Source organism: Capsicum annuum, chromosome 4 (assembly GCF_002878395.1).
Source record: "Capsicum annuum cultivar UCD-10X-F1 chromosome 4, UCD10Xv1.1, whole genome shotgun sequence".
Taxonomy (NCBI): Eukaryota; Viridiplantae; Streptophyta; class Magnoliopsida; order Solanales; family Solanaceae; genus Capsicum; species Capsicum annuum.
Genome location: NC_061114.1, coordinates 82,711,931 through 82,729,053, shown reverse-complemented (window position 1 = coordinate 82,729,053; position 17,123 = coordinate 82,711,931). Strand labels below are relative to the sequence as shown.

At 39.3% G+C, this 17,123-nt stretch overlaps 1 protein-coding gene across 6 annotated transcripts in view; it reads right to left on the bottom strand.

Moving 5' to 3' along the window:
* The window catches only part of LOC107867851 (endoplasmic reticulum metallopeptidase 1), a 74,688-nt gene that overhangs the window by 24,088 nt on the left and 33,477 nt on the right, over positions 1-17,123 (bottom strand). The gene's annotated exons all lie outside the window — the stretch shown is intronic.

The following is a 17,123-nucleotide window of genomic DNA, read 5'->3' as shown; positions in this document are numbered from 1 at the left end:
CTTTTGCGGCCAGGGGAACCGCGATCCCAGTGCAAGTTGACTAGCTGAGGGCGTTGACCTTTTCGCTTTGGGGATTCGGTTCTCTTTCGCATTCAATGGAGCACCATCGCAGAAATAAGGGAGTTGATCAGGGTTCTCTGGTGAGCACGATCACGGGCCTTGCAACACTTCTGCAAAGAATGATGGGTCGGGATGCGTCAGCATTCGCTATTGCTTGGAATGAAGAATGATTGGCCACTTTGTGAAAGAAACTAGTGTTTCTATCCCCTTTCTTGAGCCAAAGAGCTCTGGACCTCTGTTACAATTCTATTTCTTCATTTTTGATATGTTCTTAATAGTCCTCCCTTCTGAGCATATTCCTCCTAGGTGGGATTTCTATTCTTCTGCACAACATCTAATGTAACCAGATGGTTTAATTTGAACCTTCTGGATACTCAATTTTCCTTTTCTGCTCTTGCTCAATCCCTTTAGCTTGCCATTTAAGTGTTGTAAGTTTACATGATATAATAACATTGTTGTAAACTCAAAATTAGACCACCATTCTCTAAATCTGACCACAAAGCCTTCAATTCTAAAAGCAACTGGTTACATTGATAATCACCAATTATCAAACTTGAAAAACAACTTGTGATCTCAAACACCACATTGTAGTGATACTGGGCAATGGTCAGAACCAATCCCCTATAGAAGAATTTGATGAATATTTCTAAATTTGGCATCCCATTCTTCAGATATAAGAACTCTATCAATTCTAAAAGCAGCTCTGTGATCGTCTCCCTTGAACTAAAGGTGCCCCCTACAAGTTGAGGATCCAACAATCTCATATCCTTGATTAAATTTGAGAACTCCTCCACAGCTGAAGATCTTCTGTTATAGTTCCTCTTTCTGATAGAAATCTAGTGATTCTGAAATCCTCACAAATAGCCGAAGGACCATTAATTAGAATCCTTACAGCTCTTATCTCCCCCCAGATATTTATCCTTTCATTTCTGCAATTCAGAGCATACACCCCTGTTATGTTCTCCTACTGTGTATCAAGGGCAGTCTCAATAGCCACAACAACATGAATTTGCCCTTAAGACTTGGATGAGTGATGTGAGATGGAACATATTAGGAAAAATTGTCCCCAGCATCAGCAAGGTGCTAGTCATACTATTACTCAAGCTTACGCTCAAATTACATCGGCTTAGGAAAAATTGTCCCCGGCATCAGCAAGGTGCCAATCATACTAATACTCAAGCTCATGCTCAGAATACATCGGCTACGCAGCCAGTTAGAGGTGCTCCTCAACCAGGTAAAGGTGTGATAGAGGTGATGCTCAAACGAGAGGGGACAACCCCGTTTTTATGCTTTTCCTGCTAAGTGGAACGTTTAGGCATTCAATGTAGACGAGAGGAGATAACCCCGTTTATATGCTTTTCCTACTAAGCGAAATGCTGAGGCATCAATTGTTATGAACAACAACAACAACCCAATGTATTCCCACAAAGTGGGGTCTGGGGAGGGTAAGATGTACGCAGTCCATACCGCTACCTCCGAAGAAGTAGAGAGGTTGTTTCCGATAGACCTCCAGCTCAAGATAAAGAATAGTAAATAAAGGGCGGGGGGGGGAGGGGGGGGGGGGGGATGGGTGACATAAAAGAAAATCAAGAATAAGAAATGATAAAAATAGTAATCGTAGAAATACGAAATATGAGAAAATAATGGCGACACAAAATAAGACAAATAGGAACTAAGACATAAGAAAAAGGGCACCCACCTATGTACACAGTCTTAGGGTTACTTCCCCGGCTACACAAGATCACTCCTAACTGCATGCTACAACCCACACACTCACACTAGCCTACTACCCTTATCCGCGCCCTCCACACCTTCCTATCTAGGGTCATGTCCTCAATCAGCTGAAGCTGCTCAATGTCATTCGTAAGCATCTCCCTCCAGTATTTCTTCGGCCTACCTCTACCCCTCCTGAGCCATCCAAAGCTAGCCTCTCATACCTATGAACTGGGGCATCCACGCCCCTCCTCATCACATGCCCAAACCATCTCAACCTTCCTTCCCACATTTTGTCCTCCACCGAAACCACTCCCACCTTCTCCCGGATAATCTCATTCCTTACTCTACCCCCTATAGTAAGCCCACACATCCAACGCAATATTCTCATTTCCGCCACCTTCAATTTTTGGATGTGGGGGCGCTTGACTGGCCAACACTCCGCTCCATCAATTAGTAAGAACACGTGTATTATTTCAATATGTAAATGGGATGCTTATATACTATTTGACTTTTTTCTTATCTGTGTTCCTAGTTCATTTTGGGCTTGTGTAAGTCATGTGAGCATCTTGATAATTCGTTTATGTTTCTAACCGGTGGCGCTTCTACTGTGGTAGATCGGGCCTATCAGTCATGCTTGGTTACGGTTCATGGTTGTGATACGTTGGTAGATTTATTGATGCTTGATATGGATGATTTTAAGGTTATTCTAGGTATGAACTGGTTGGCGGTGTGTCATATGATATTGGATTTTCACACCAAGACAATTTAGCTATTTGAGGTACACTAGTGTTGAGCGGAGGCGTTCACTTAGCACACCCACAAGAAAAGTGATCTCTTTTGTAAAGGTGTGGTGCATAATGGGTAAAGGTTGCTTGGCTTATCTTTCTTTATTTCAGGATACTAGATTTGAGATTCCGACACCTGAGATGTTGACAATGGTTAGTGAGTTTTTGGATGTGTTATTGCAAGACTTACCAAGTATTCCACCTGATTGTGATATAGATTTTGGTATTGGTACACTACCGGATACTCAAACTAATTTCTCTTCCACCTATTAGATAGATCCTGCAGAGCTGAAACAGTTGGTTTAACAGTTATTGGGTTTGTTGAACAAGGGTTCGATTAAGCCTAGAGTTTCATCCTTGGGTGCTCCAGTTCTGTTCGTGGAGAAGAATGATGAGTCTATATAGATGTGCTTTGACTATAGACAGTTGAACAAAGTAACCATAAAGCCCAAGTTTCCATGGTCGAGTACTGATGACTTGTTTGACTTATTGCAGGGTGCTATATTATTTTTCTTAGACTGACATGAGGTCTAGGTATCATCAATTGAAGAAAAGGGAATCAAACATTTTGAAGACAACTTTTAGGACTTGTACGGGAATTACAAGTACCTTGAAATACCTAGTGTTCAAGCTCTATCTTGATTCCCTTGTAATTATATTCATTAACAATATCTTAGTGCACTCCCACAACAAAAAGGAAAACGAGCAACACTTGATAACAGTGTTACAAACACAACAAACACACGCTTCATGCAAAGTTTTCTAAGCGTGAATTCAGCTTGACACGTTTGTCTTCTAAGGCCATATGATATCTAGTGAGGGTACAAAGGTGGATATTAAGAAGATTGAGGCAATTCAAGGTTGATGAAGGCCCATTATACCTAAGTAGATACATAACTCTTTAGGCTTGGCGGGGCATTACACATGTATTATGGAGGACCTTCATATGTAGCAGCCTTATTGACTTGTACAACCCTAAAAGGGGTTAAGTTCAAATGGTTGGGTGAATGTAATGGTTTTTGTGTTGACATTACCTCCAGAGTTGAGGGTTCAAGATATATTGCGATGCCTCACTGATTGTCTAGTTTGTGTCATCATGCAGCATCGTAAGTTAATTGCACATGCTTCAAGGCAGTTGAAGAACCATGAGAAGAATTACCCTACTCATGACTTGGAGCTAGCAATGGATGTGTTTGCACTTAAGATTTGGAGGAACTACTTGAAAGGTGAGATTTAAACGGACAACCCCAACATAGGGTATATATTCGAGCTAAAGGACTTGAATTTCCGATAGCATAAGTAGATTGAGTTGGCTAAGACAATGACATCACTATCCTTTATCATCCAGGAATGCTGAACGTGATAACGGACAACTTGAGTCGAAAATCAATGGGTAGTATGGCTTTTATTTTAGCTGAGAAGCATCCATTAGCCATAAAGGTTCAATCACTTGATAATCGGCGTGTCAAGATGGATATTCCAATACCAGATAGAGTTTTTGCTTACACAGCTGCACAATCTTTATTTTTTGAGAGGATCAATATTGTTTGAGAGGATCAATGTCCATCAGTATCATGATCCACATTTACATGAACTTGGGGTGAAGGTTTAAAAGTGAGACTCTTCTATTGTAGACAATGGTGATGATTACGTAATGTGACTTAATGGTCGAAATTATGTGGTGAATATAGATGATTTGATGAGACTTGAGGAAGCACACAACTCATGTAACTTGATACATCTTGGGCTACTAAGATGTATCGGGACTTGAAAAAACATTTCTAAGGGAGGAAGATGAAGAAAAGGGAGGAAGACCATGTATCTTATTGCTTGACATGTCAAGTACGAGCATAAAAAACTGCGCAGTTTGGCCCAAAAGATGGTTATTCTTGAGTGGGAGTGGAATCGGATTATTAAGGACTTAGGTGAGAGGTGACCATGTACTTTGGGAAGTTAGACTCGGTTTGGGTGATTATGGATTGGTTGATCAAGTCTACGCACTTCTACTGGTCCAAACTACTTACTAAGGAGAAAAACTTGCCAGGCAACTACATTCGAGAGATAATCCAGGTTCCATTTCTACCATAACTGATATAGGGACATTGTTTATAGCTTATTTTTGGTAATCAGTGAAAAGCTTTTGGTCAACAGATGGCATTTTTGAAGGGCAGACAGATCACCGATGCTGTTCTCATTGCGAATGAATGCATAGATTCCAGGATGAAAGATAAGACACCCGGTATCATGTGCAAATTGGATATTGAAAAGCCATACGACCATGAGAATTGGAGTTCCTTGCATGGAATTCTGCCGAAGATGGGTTTTGGAGGAAAATGGATTAGATGGATAAGGTTTTGCATTACCACAGTCGGGTTTTCTGTTCTGATAAATGGTTCACCCAAAAGGCTTTTTTCCTTCTCAAAGAGGTTTGAGACAATGTGACCCATTATCACCTTTTCAGTTCATTCTGGTGATGGAGTGACCTCAACATTATGGTGAATATTTGCCTACAGTAATGGTTGGATAAGATGCTTCAATGTAGCAAAGGGACAGAGTGAAAGAGTGGAAGTAACATTCTTCCAGTATGTCGATGGCACACTCATCTTTTGTGATGCATAAGAGAGTCAGTTGAAGTATTTGAGGATTATTTTGTTTCTCTTTGGGCTATTTCACCCCTTCACATTAATCGGAGAAAAAGCCTTATTTTCCCAATTAATGAGGTGGCTAACATTCAAGAGTTGGCTGGAATTTTGGGTGGAGAGACAGGTAAGATTCTAACAGTTTACATAGGAATGCCTCTAGGTGGAAAAAGTAAATCAAGAGATCTATGGAATGATGTCATTGAAAGATGTGAAAAAAAATTAACTAGATGGAAAGCACAATACTTGTCTCAAGGTGGCAGATTGGTCTTGATCAACTCTGTATTAGATGCCCTACCTACCTATTTGATGTCATTATTTCCTCTTCATGTTAATGAGGAGGAAAGAATTGATGCTCTTAGGAGGAAATTTTGGTGGCAAAGGGGCGAGGAGGAAAAAGATAATCATTTAGCCAAATGCGACACGCTAATTTTGTATAAGGAAGATGGAGGGTTGGGTATCATAAATCTGAGAGAGCTGAACAGAAGTCTCTTGTTGAAATAGCTTTGGAGACTACCCAAGGAAAGGCATTCTTTAAGGGGCACTATGATTCAAGCTAAGTATGAAAAAGAAGGTTTTTGGAGGACAAAAGAAGTAAACACCACATATGGCACAAGCTTGTGGAGATCAATCAGGAACCTGTGGAATGTATTCTTTGAAAGAACTAGTTTTAATGTGAAAGATGGCAAGAGGATCTTGTAACATCCCACACTTTCGGGCTAGAATTTGAAATGCTTTTCACATGTGTATAGGCCCGAACCTTATGGTTTCTATTTAGACATAAGTGTGAAGATCAATTCCTCAGTGTGGGAACATCTTTGGAGATGAATTGAGATCATAGAAATCTCCTAGCTCAAAGTTGAGTTGAGAACTTTCCTACCGATTGAGTTTTAGCAGCCGTTCTTACTTGGGTCAACTTCCAATGACCATTACCCCAAAAATAAAATGAGTTAGGTGGCCTACGACCTATCAAATTAAAGCTTTTTGGGTCTTCTTTCCAACACCTCTGACCATTCGTCAATCCGAGTCCCAAGGAAAAAGTTATGGGAATTTTAGTGAGACACTGTTCAAGATGAGCAATGGGCCACGCGGAGCACCCCTTGGGGTCGCGGATGGCCCCCGCAACGCATCCCCCTCTTCCAAGATGCAGTTTTTCTTCCAAACTCCACATAATGAACAGTATTTTAGTCTAGGGATGTCAAAATGAACCCAAACTGAGCTGACCCGCCCAACATTTAATTGGTTGGGTTCAAGATAATTTACTATTGGGTAAATCACAACCCATTAAGTCCCAACGCATTTTTAAATTGGGTTCAGATGAGCTCAATTAAATCTCCACTTCAACCCGTTTAATAGAAAAATGATTTTCTGAATGGAAGTAGGAAAAACACGCGACAATGTGTCCTCCCACTCTCAAAATCACCCACCTCGCCTCACCCCCACCTCACCCCAACCCCACCACACCCCCAGCTTACCCCCACCCCACCCCACCTCCATTAAATAAATTATTTTTATTCCTTGAAAAGCTTTTTATAAATTTTTTTCTTGACCCCACCCTACCTTATCCCCATCCCCTCTCCCTAGCCCAAACCCCAACCCCGCACCCCCAAAAAATATCTTTTTAATTTATTTATTTTTTAAAATGAAAATCTTTTCTTATTCCATTGTCAAAACCCTACCCCTTCTTTGCATCTCCTATCCCTCCTAAAAGAATATTTTTTAAAAAAATAGTTTTTAGATGTAAATAAATAAATTTCTTTTTTAAAAGAAAAAATAAATCTTACCCCAACCCCCATCTCCCCATACCACTTGCACCTCACGCAGCCCCTCCCCTATACAACATGCCCCCTTCCCTAAAATAATATTTTTTTTAAAAAAAAATAAAGTTCTTTTTTTAAGAAAAAAAACTCTTACCCCAACCCTCATCCCTTCCCTACCCCCACACACCCACCACTCCCAAATTTTCTTTTTTAAAAAAGAATATTTATTTTTTAAAAATAAAATTCTTAACCCAACCCCCATCACCCCCTAATCCCCCCCCCCCCCCTCCAAACCACGACATACCTCTTCACCAAAAATATTTTTAAAAAAAAAAATCATACCTCAACCCCAACCTAAACCCCACCCCTCCTACCCCACACCCCTCCCCGAAAAACTGAATTTCTATTTTTAAAAAAATTAAATTTAAAAAAAAATATTTTTACGGCACCCCCCACTCCCTACCCACCCACCCAACTTTCCAACCCCATTTAAATTTGTTTTCTTAAGTTGGATTTACAAAGGGCAAATATCAATATATTAATATGTTTTAGACTAAAAGGGTCAAATTGGGCAGGTCAAGACCCAACCAGATTTTTAGCCCATTTCAACCCAAAGTAAATTTGGTTGGGTCAATATCCAATTCAACCCATTTAATATCTTCAATCTCAATCCAACCTACCCATTTGACACCCCTATCTAGTCCTTCCACCCCCATAACTTCCTAACTAGTTTTTAACCCCCCGAATCGTCCTAAACTAAGAGAATCATTCCCAAATCCCTAACTTCCTCTTCACTCCCAAAACCCCATACTTTCAATCCTTAAGTTTCCATAAAGGATTGAAGATTAAAGTTTATTCTCAATGTTCTGTCATCAAGTTCATCATCAATGGTATGTGGAATGAATTCAAGTCAAGTATGTACGCAATGGTTTCATATATTTTACGGTGGGGTTTTCAATTCCAAGAGTTATTCCCAAATTCTTACCCAAGGTATGTTGAACAACCCCTACTTCAACTACTACTACAATGTTTATGATGCCTTTATGAAAGACTTTATGGATAAATGTTTATGAACAATGTTTTAATTGGGCCTAAAGAGATTTATGTAGTTTACTGAGAAGGTGTAATTCCTAGTGAACAACAAACCTATGTTTTGCCGACATAGGGATGGTTCGCTCCCTAACGGGACAACCTTATGATGTTTCCTATATGAGGATGATATGCTATTATGGTCAAATATCGTTTATCTTAGTTCATGTGGCAAACATAGATTGAGGGCCCGCTGGTTGGGTATAGACCAGACTCATATAGTCTGTAAGTTACTTAATGTTGGTGCAAACTACATAGTTCAAAATTAAAGTTTAATAAATGGTTATGTCATATTTTTGAGTTACTTGTCCCATATTTTCCCCTATTATGATTTATGTTAAGACTTTTATGGCTTACTTTATAAACTGCTTTGTCCCTTCCTATTGCATATCAGTACTCGTTGTATTGACTATCCTCGGACGCTACATCATTTCATGATGTAGGTTCGGAGACACATCTTTGTAGCTCTGTGCAACATTAGGATCTCTCGGGACAACGTAAGCAAGTGGTGAACTTTCCATCTTTCGTAAGGCTATTTATTCATTATGTCAGTCCAGGCTTTCTGTTTTGTGGTATGTCGGGGCCATGTTCCAACTTAAACATTTTTACTCTTACGTTTAGAGGCTTCATAGACTTACGTCAAGATGTTCAAATGTCTGTTTTAAACTTGGATTAAGTTCCATTATGTTTTAAATGGATTTCTTAAATGGGTCTTTATTTCTGCAATTATAATGAAATGCTCATATGGAATGTTAAGAGGTTCTCTCGGGCCTTACAGGGTTTCAGGTGCCTATTACGTACAGGGCCTAGTTTTGGGTCATGACAGATCTTGTTCTGGGAAGATAACTGACAAGGGAATGAAGTGTTAAACAACTGTTTCCTGACATATTTATTTTAAATCCGCAACAAAATGCTAATTTACATGAAGTGTTGTCAAATTAAGGTTGGAACTTGACCTATAGAAGATTGATGCAAGACTGGGAGATAGAAAGATTGGCCGACTTTTTTATGGCACTTTAGACCAATGCAAAGGGCTACGGAAAGGAGAAGATACTCTAAGATGGAAATGCCATAGCAAGGTAATTTTTACTGTAAGCTCTGCTTATAAGGACATGAATCAGATGGGTTCACAGAACAGCTTTTTGTCTTGGAAACTCATGTGGAAAGTAAAAATTCCACACAGTAACTATTTTCACTTGGTTGGCTGTTTAGAAGTTGTTTTAACTCAGAAGAAACTAAAGAAGAAGGGCTAACATATGTGTTCCAGATGTTATTTTTGTGAAAATTAATGCAAAGACAATTAATCATCTATTTCTACATTGTAAAGTGGTCAGCCAACTTTGAAATCTATTTACCAGCTTCAGAGGCATAGGATGGATGATGTCGGGAAGAACAAAAGAAGCACTAACTAGCTGGAATTTTGAGGGTGGTGGTAGCACTAACAAAGACAGAGGGAGAATTGTCCCACCAATAATATGGTGGACCATTTGAGAGGAACCATAAGAGTTTTGAAGGCAACAATAGTTCTGTGTTGTTAGAATATAAGAAGTAATAGGAATAGTATACAAAATCCTAATCCTACTTCGAAAAGGATTGCATTGTAGTGTCTATAAATAGGGTGTCAAAGTAATTATGTAGACAACAATTCAATAATATTTTTCTCCATTATTTATCACATGGTATCAGTGCGTTGGTGAGAAACTGATAAGAAAACTCAGTCACAGTGCGTCAATTTCGATGACTGATTTGTGTCATTGTTTTTTATTCTGTGGGTTGTGTGAAAAATACAACACCACCAAGAGGATCGAGAAACTCAAGCAACAAACACATGACCAAACCGTCGAAAAATACCAACCACACGCCTACACGCGCCTGCCAGAGTTCTGAAATTCCGGCGAGATCTGTATCACGCGCCGGCCGTGAGCCAATTTCCGGTCAAATTTTTGAGTTGTTCTTTTTTTGTTGAAGTCGCTCAGTTATTCCGATCCGACCAATTCCCTTTTTTCCTAATTCCAATCACTTCCGGCGACTTTATTTTTTCCGACAAGATTCCTCTTTCCAGTGAGGTTGCCCCTTCATTCCAAGGCTGTCCCTTGAGCTATTTCTTGATTCAGGTCTGTTTTCGGCAATCAAATCCAATTTTTCGGTGACTGACCCAATTTTCTGGTGACTGAATTATTTTTTTTCTCTATTTAATCCTATGATTACATCTGAACCCTTAATGAGGAGATCAGACAATCAAACGTCACAGTTCATGAAAAATCAACGAAGGGGAGGCCAATTTGGAAGATCTAGACCTAGGTGTAGTTATTGTAAAAGGCTTGGACATACTCGTGATGTATGCTATTCTCGACCTAAGTTTAGTTATTGTAATAGGCTTGGACATACTGGTGGGATATGCTATTCTTTGCGTGGTCTACCACCTAAAAATATTCATGTTGCTCAGTCTAACACCTCAGGTGATCAACGGGTGTATTTATCTGATAAGGAATATCATGAGTATCTTCAGTATCGAGCAAGTAAGTATACATCTCTATCAGTAGTCTCAACTCTCAACTGCACAATCTCCAACCTTTGGATCATGAGTTGTGGACTCGAGTGCTTCTGATCATATTTCTGGTAACAAGTCACTTCTGGCTGATATTGTTTATTCACAATCTCTTCCTGCTGTTACTTTAGCCAATGGGATTCGAACAAAACCAGAAGGAGTTGGACAAGCCAAACCACTATCTTATGTCGCTCTAGACTCTGTTCTTTATGTTCCTGGTTGTCCTTTTAATCTTGCATCTGTTAGTCGTTTGACACGTGCCCTTCATTGTAGTATAACATTTTTTATGATTCTTTTGTAATGCATGACCACAATACGGGACAGACGATTAGCACAGGACATGAATCACAAGGCCTTTACCACCTTACCTCTTCAAATTTCTTCATACCATGCTCTATTACAGACCCACCAGAATTTATTCACAAACGTTTGGGACATCCTAGTCTATCCAAGCTACAGAAGATGCTGCCCAGTTTGTCTAGTTTGCCCACATTAGATTGTGAGCCCTGTCAACTTGGAAAACATACCCATGCTACATTTTCACGTAGTATTGAGAGTCGTTTAGAGTCTATTTTCTCATTAGTTCATTCTGATATTTGGGGTCCTAGTAAAGTCAGTTCACCCTTAGGATTTCGTTACTTTGTTAGTTTCATTGATGATTTTTCACAGTGCACTTGGGTTTTCCTAATGAAAGATCATTCTGAGTTATTTCCTATATTCAAAAGTTTTTGTGCTGAAATACAAAATCAGTTTGGTGTTTCCATTCGTACTTTTCATAGTTATAATGCCTTAAAACACTTATCCTCCCAGTTTCAAGAGTTTATGACTCACTATGGAATTATTCACCAGACATCATATCCATGCACCCCTCAGCAGAACGGTATAGCAGAAAGGAAAAATAAACATCTAATTGAGACATCCCGCACTCTTCTTATTGAATCCTATGTTCCGCTACGTTTTTGGTGTGATGCAGTCCTCGTATCTTGCTATCTTATTAATAAAATGCCATAATCTTCGATTTAGAATCAGGTTCCCCATTCCATACTATTTCTCAATCACATCTCTACTCTATCCCCCCTTGTGTTTTTGGGAGCACTTATTTTGTTCATAACTTAGCCCCAGGAAAATATAAATTAGCCCCTCGTGCTCTCAAATGTGTCTTCCTTGGTTACTATCGAAATCAAAAAGGGTATCGCTGCTATTCACCAGATCTGGGTCGCTACCTTATGTCCGCCGATGTCACATTCTTTGAATCTCAACCTTACTATACATCTTCTACTCATCTTGATATCTCTGAGGTTTTACCCATACCTCCAATCTTACCCACACTAATCTTTGATGAATCTATGGTTACTTCTCCATCTCCAACTGATGTGCCACCACTTTTGACTTATCACCGCTGCCCACGTCCAGCATTAGTCCTAGATAATTCATGTCATGCGCTTGACGCTTTCCCTACAGTAGACCTGCCTCCTCCTAGCCAATCAGTTACATTTCAAAAAGGTATAAGATCTACTCGTAATACTAACCCACATTATACTTTCTTGAGTTATCACCGTCTGTCATCACCCCATTATGCTTTTGGATCATTTTTGTCCTCTATTTCCATCCCTAAGACTACAAGTGAAGCACTTTCCCATTCATAATAGAAACAGGCTATGATTGATGAAATGTCTGCTTTACAAACGAGTGGTACTTGAGAGCTTGTTTCCCTTCCTGCAAGTAAATCTGTGGTTGGTTGCCGTTGGGTTTATATAGTCAAAGTTGGTCTAGATGGTCAGGTTGATCGGCTGAAGGCTCACCTTGTTACCAAAGGGTATACACAGCTAGTTGGGCTTGATTATAGTGACAATTTCTCTCCTGTGGCTAAAATAGTATTTGTTCATCTTTTTCTCTCTAGGGCTGTCGTTCGCCATTGGCCACTTTATCGGTTGGACATTAAAAATGTTTTTCTGCATGGTGATCTTGAGGAAGAAGTCTATATGGAGCAACCACCTGGTTTTGTTGCTCAAGGGGAGTCTAGTAGCCTTGTATATCGATTACGCAAGTCACTCTATGGTTTGAAACAATCCCCTTGAGCCTGGTTCGGAAAATTTAGCACAGTGATTCAGGAGATTGGCATGATTCGTAGTGGAGCTGATCATTCAGTGTTTTATCGCCATTCTGAACCAAATTTGTGTATTTATTTGATTTTTTATGTTGATGATATTGTTATCACCGGTAATGATCAAGAAGGTATCACTAACTTGAAGCAATATCTCTTTCAAAATTTCCAGACTAAAGACCTAAGACCTCGGCAGACTAAAATACTTTCTAAGTATTGAGGTTGCACAGTCCCGATCAGGTATTGCTATTTCTCAACGCAAGTATGCTTTACACATTCTTGAGGAGACAGGAATGATGGGATGTCGACTCATTGACACTCCCAAATGCTAAACTTCTGCCAGGACAGGAAGAGCCACTTAGTGATCCTGGAAGGTATAGGGGGTTGGTTGGAAAGTTGAATTATCTCACAGTTTACTAGACCTGACATCTCTTTTCCCGTAAGTGTTGCAAGTCAGTTTATGACTTCCCCCTGTAATAGTCATTGGGATGCAATTATTCGTATTTTGCGATATATAAAGTCATCTCCAGGTAAAGAACTACTCTTTGAGGATCGAGGCTATGAGCATATCATTGGATATAACGATGTTAATTGGGCAGGATTCACCTTATGACAGACGTTCCACATCCGGATATTGTGTTTTAGTAGGTGGTAATTTGGTATCCTGAAAGAGTAAGAAACAGAGTGTGGTTGCTCGATCTAGTGCCAAAGCAGAATATAGAGCAATGGCTGCAGCAACTGGTGAGCTGGTTTGGATCAAACAATTGCTGGGAGAACTAAAATTTGGAGAACCCGGTAAGATGAAACTTGTATGTGATAACCAAGCAGCCCTTCATATTGCATCTAATCCAGTGTTCCAAGAGAAGACCAAGCACATAGAGATTGATTTGTCACTTTGTCAGAGAAAAGATACTCTCGGGAGATCTTGTTACAAAATTTGTTAAGTCACGTGATCAACTTGCAGATATATTCACCAAGTCCCTCACCAGTCCTCGTATTAATTATATTTGTAACGAGTTAGGTACATATGACTTGTATGCACCAGCTTGAGGGGGAGTGTTAGAATATGAGTAGAAATAGGAATAGTATACAATATCCTAATCCTACTTCGAAAAGGATTGTATTGTACTGTCTATAAATAGGGTGTCAATGTAATTATGTAGACAACAATTCAATAATATTTTTCTTCATTATTTCTCACATGATCAAAAATCAAAGATGAATTGCAATTGCAAGGTTTTATTATTGGTGCAGCTCAAAGTATATAGATGACCCCGTTTCTATTGTAGACATCCAAGGATCCTCGTAAGATGAGATAGGATTTAGTGTTAGTCTACTATTTTTTTTCCTCTTTTGGATGCAGATTGAATGATGTAAAATCGGTAACTTCGTATATATTTATAGTGGCAAAATAGTACATGGGTTGTACTGGAGCCGTATTTACAAGGGAGGTCCAGAGAACCTATGATCCTATGTCTATAATGAATCTAACAAATCAATAATAGATACAAGATCATTAGACCAAATCTGGTTACACCAAAAACACAGTATCAAGGTATAATTCAACTTGATCATTCCTATACTATTCTCTACATTCTCAAAACACCTGGCATTCCTAACCTTCCAGATTATCCTGTCCACCATATGTTGGCTAGTATAATTCTCCATCTTCTTCTACTCTTTGTCTGTATCCCAACTTCGAATAGCCTCTGTAACCCTACCAGGCATGGACCAAGAAAAACATTTGAGGTTTAAGAAAAGACGCCATAGTTTTCCAGTAGTCTTGCAGTGAACGAATAGGTGATTAACAGTTTCATCCTGCTCTCCACAAAATACACATTTAAGACATACATTTAACCCCCTCATCATCTGATTGTCTATTGCAAGTATTGCTTCCTTAGAAAGGACCCAAGTAAAAAAGCTACCGTGTAAGGAATATTAACCTTCCAGATATTTTTCCATGGCCAATTGACAATTTGTTGGTTGCAATTGTTCAACTTTCTATATGCTTTACCAACCTTGAAGGTTCCTTTGTCACTTCCCTGCCATCAAAGTTCATCCTCCCCTTCTTGTTCCATTAAACTGGCCAATAATGCTGAAGAAATCTGCAACTCTTGTTATTTCTACATCATTTACTTATCTCCATAGGTTCACACTGTATGGAGTATTTACTTCCTTTGTAATCCATCTTTCTCCTCATACTTAGCTTTAATGACTCCCCCCACCCCCACAACAACTGCTTATCAATTATCATTATCATATTTCCACAACCATTTCATTCTGAGCACTTACTGCGGTTCTGCAAGTTTTTAATTCCTAGACCCCTAAATCTTTTCTCCACTATTAGATCTTTCCGCTTTACTAAGTTATAGCCTCTCCTTTCCATGTTCCCCTGTCATAAGAACTTTCTAACTTTCTTCAGTCCAGTTTGTCTGTGGCCCTGTTGGAATAGGGAATATAGAGACATCATGTAGGTTGGTATGGCATCTAAGAATGAGTTGATTAGAGTTATTCTACCTCCCAATGACAAGTATTGCTCGTCCATCTGGCCAATTTCTTCTCACACTTCTCAATTACAGAGTTCTATATTTCTTTGGATTTAGATTTGGCACCAAAAGGCATCCCATGGTATGTGGTTGGAAGATCCCAACCTGACCACCTAGGATTGTGTTAAGATCCTCCATATTAGACACTTCATTAATGCGATAAAGTAAGCTCTTTCTCCAATTAATATGAAGCCTAGAGATCCCTTCAAACATAACTAAAATCACCCTTAGGTATTTGAGTTGTTCTTCTTCAGTCCCACAAAGATGAGTGTGTCATCTACATATTGCAAATAAGTCACCTCCAAACTTTCTCTTCCTTCTCTAGCCACATCAAACCTTTTAACCAGTCATGTGTGTTTGTTGTTTTAATCATGCTGTTAAGACCCTCCATAGCTAACAAAAATAGGAAAAGGGAAAGTGGATCCCCCTGCCTCAGGCCCCTTTGTGCTCTAAAAAACCTATTGGTGCACAATTGATTAGCATTGAGAAGCTCGCTGATGATACGCAAAATTTTATCCACTGAATCCAACTTTGCGCAAATCTCATTTTCTCCAACACTCCCAACAGATATTCCCAACTTATATGATCGTATGCTTTTTCTATATCTAGCTTGCATAACATTCCTACTTTTTTCTGCTTCAGTCTTGAGCCTACTGTTTCATTCGTTACAAGGACAGAATCCATAATTTGCGTACCTTCAATAAAGGTCATTTGTTGTGAGTCAACTAGCTTTCCCATCACCCCTTTCAACATTTCAGTTCGGACTTCCTATCAGGCTAATGGGCTTGAAGTCCTTCAACTCAGTGGCACCTTTCTTCTTGGATTTAGAGCAATAATTGTAGCATTTGAAGCATTTCTCGAACATTTCTTGCTCATAAAAATTTTGAAAAGCCATCATTATATCATGTTTAACAATCTCCCAACATTTTTAAGAAAAAGCCCATGGTGAATCCATCTGGTCCAGGGGCTTTGTCCCTTGCACATAGCTTAAGACATCTCAACAATTCCTCTTCTTCAAATCTTCCCTTTGAACTCTCTTTCACTGAGCAATTCGGGAAATTGCTAGCAGGTCTCCATTGTGATGTTTCTGTGCACAACTTTTGGTAGAATTCAACTCTCTTTTTCAATTGTGATTGCATCTTGGGTGATCTCACCTTGAACCTCCAGTTGATCAATATTGTTGTATCTCTTGTGTGCATCCGCAATTTTGTGAAAACACTTAGTATTCCTGTCTTCCTCTTTCAACCAAAGAGCTCTTGATCTTTGTCTCCACGCAATTTCTTCTCTTTATAACAAATTCTCATATTCCAAACTTCCAGTAGCACGGCTCCTTTTCTTTTGTACTCTTCTTCAGTGAGGGTTTGTTTTTTACCAGCTGCTTCAAACTCTACCAGTATCCCTAATAGGTTCTTGAGTTCTTCCTCTGTAAGCCTAACTTTCTTTGATCTTCTCTACTCTACTCCCTGAGTTTATTCTTCAATGCTTTCATTTTGCAAGCCAAAACAAAGTCCAATCTTCCCCCAAAATTGAAATGGCTCCACCACCTCTGACCCTATCGGTGAAACCCTCAGTGCATGGCCACCAATTTTCAAATTTGAAATAGCTTCTATTTTTGTTCCAACTTCCGCCTTGTAGAGCAATAGGAACATGACTTGAAATAATCCTCTGCAGTGGGATTAGTTTTAAATTGCTGAAACTTCCATCCCACTTCTCTGAAATCAGGATTCTATCAATCATGGATGCTGCATCATGATTGTCTCCTTTGTACCAAGTGAAAGTTGCGTTCTCCATTTGAATATCGATTAGACACATATTTTCAATAAATTTACGAATCCCCTCATCCATTTTGTTCTTCGAACACAATTTCTTTTTTCAG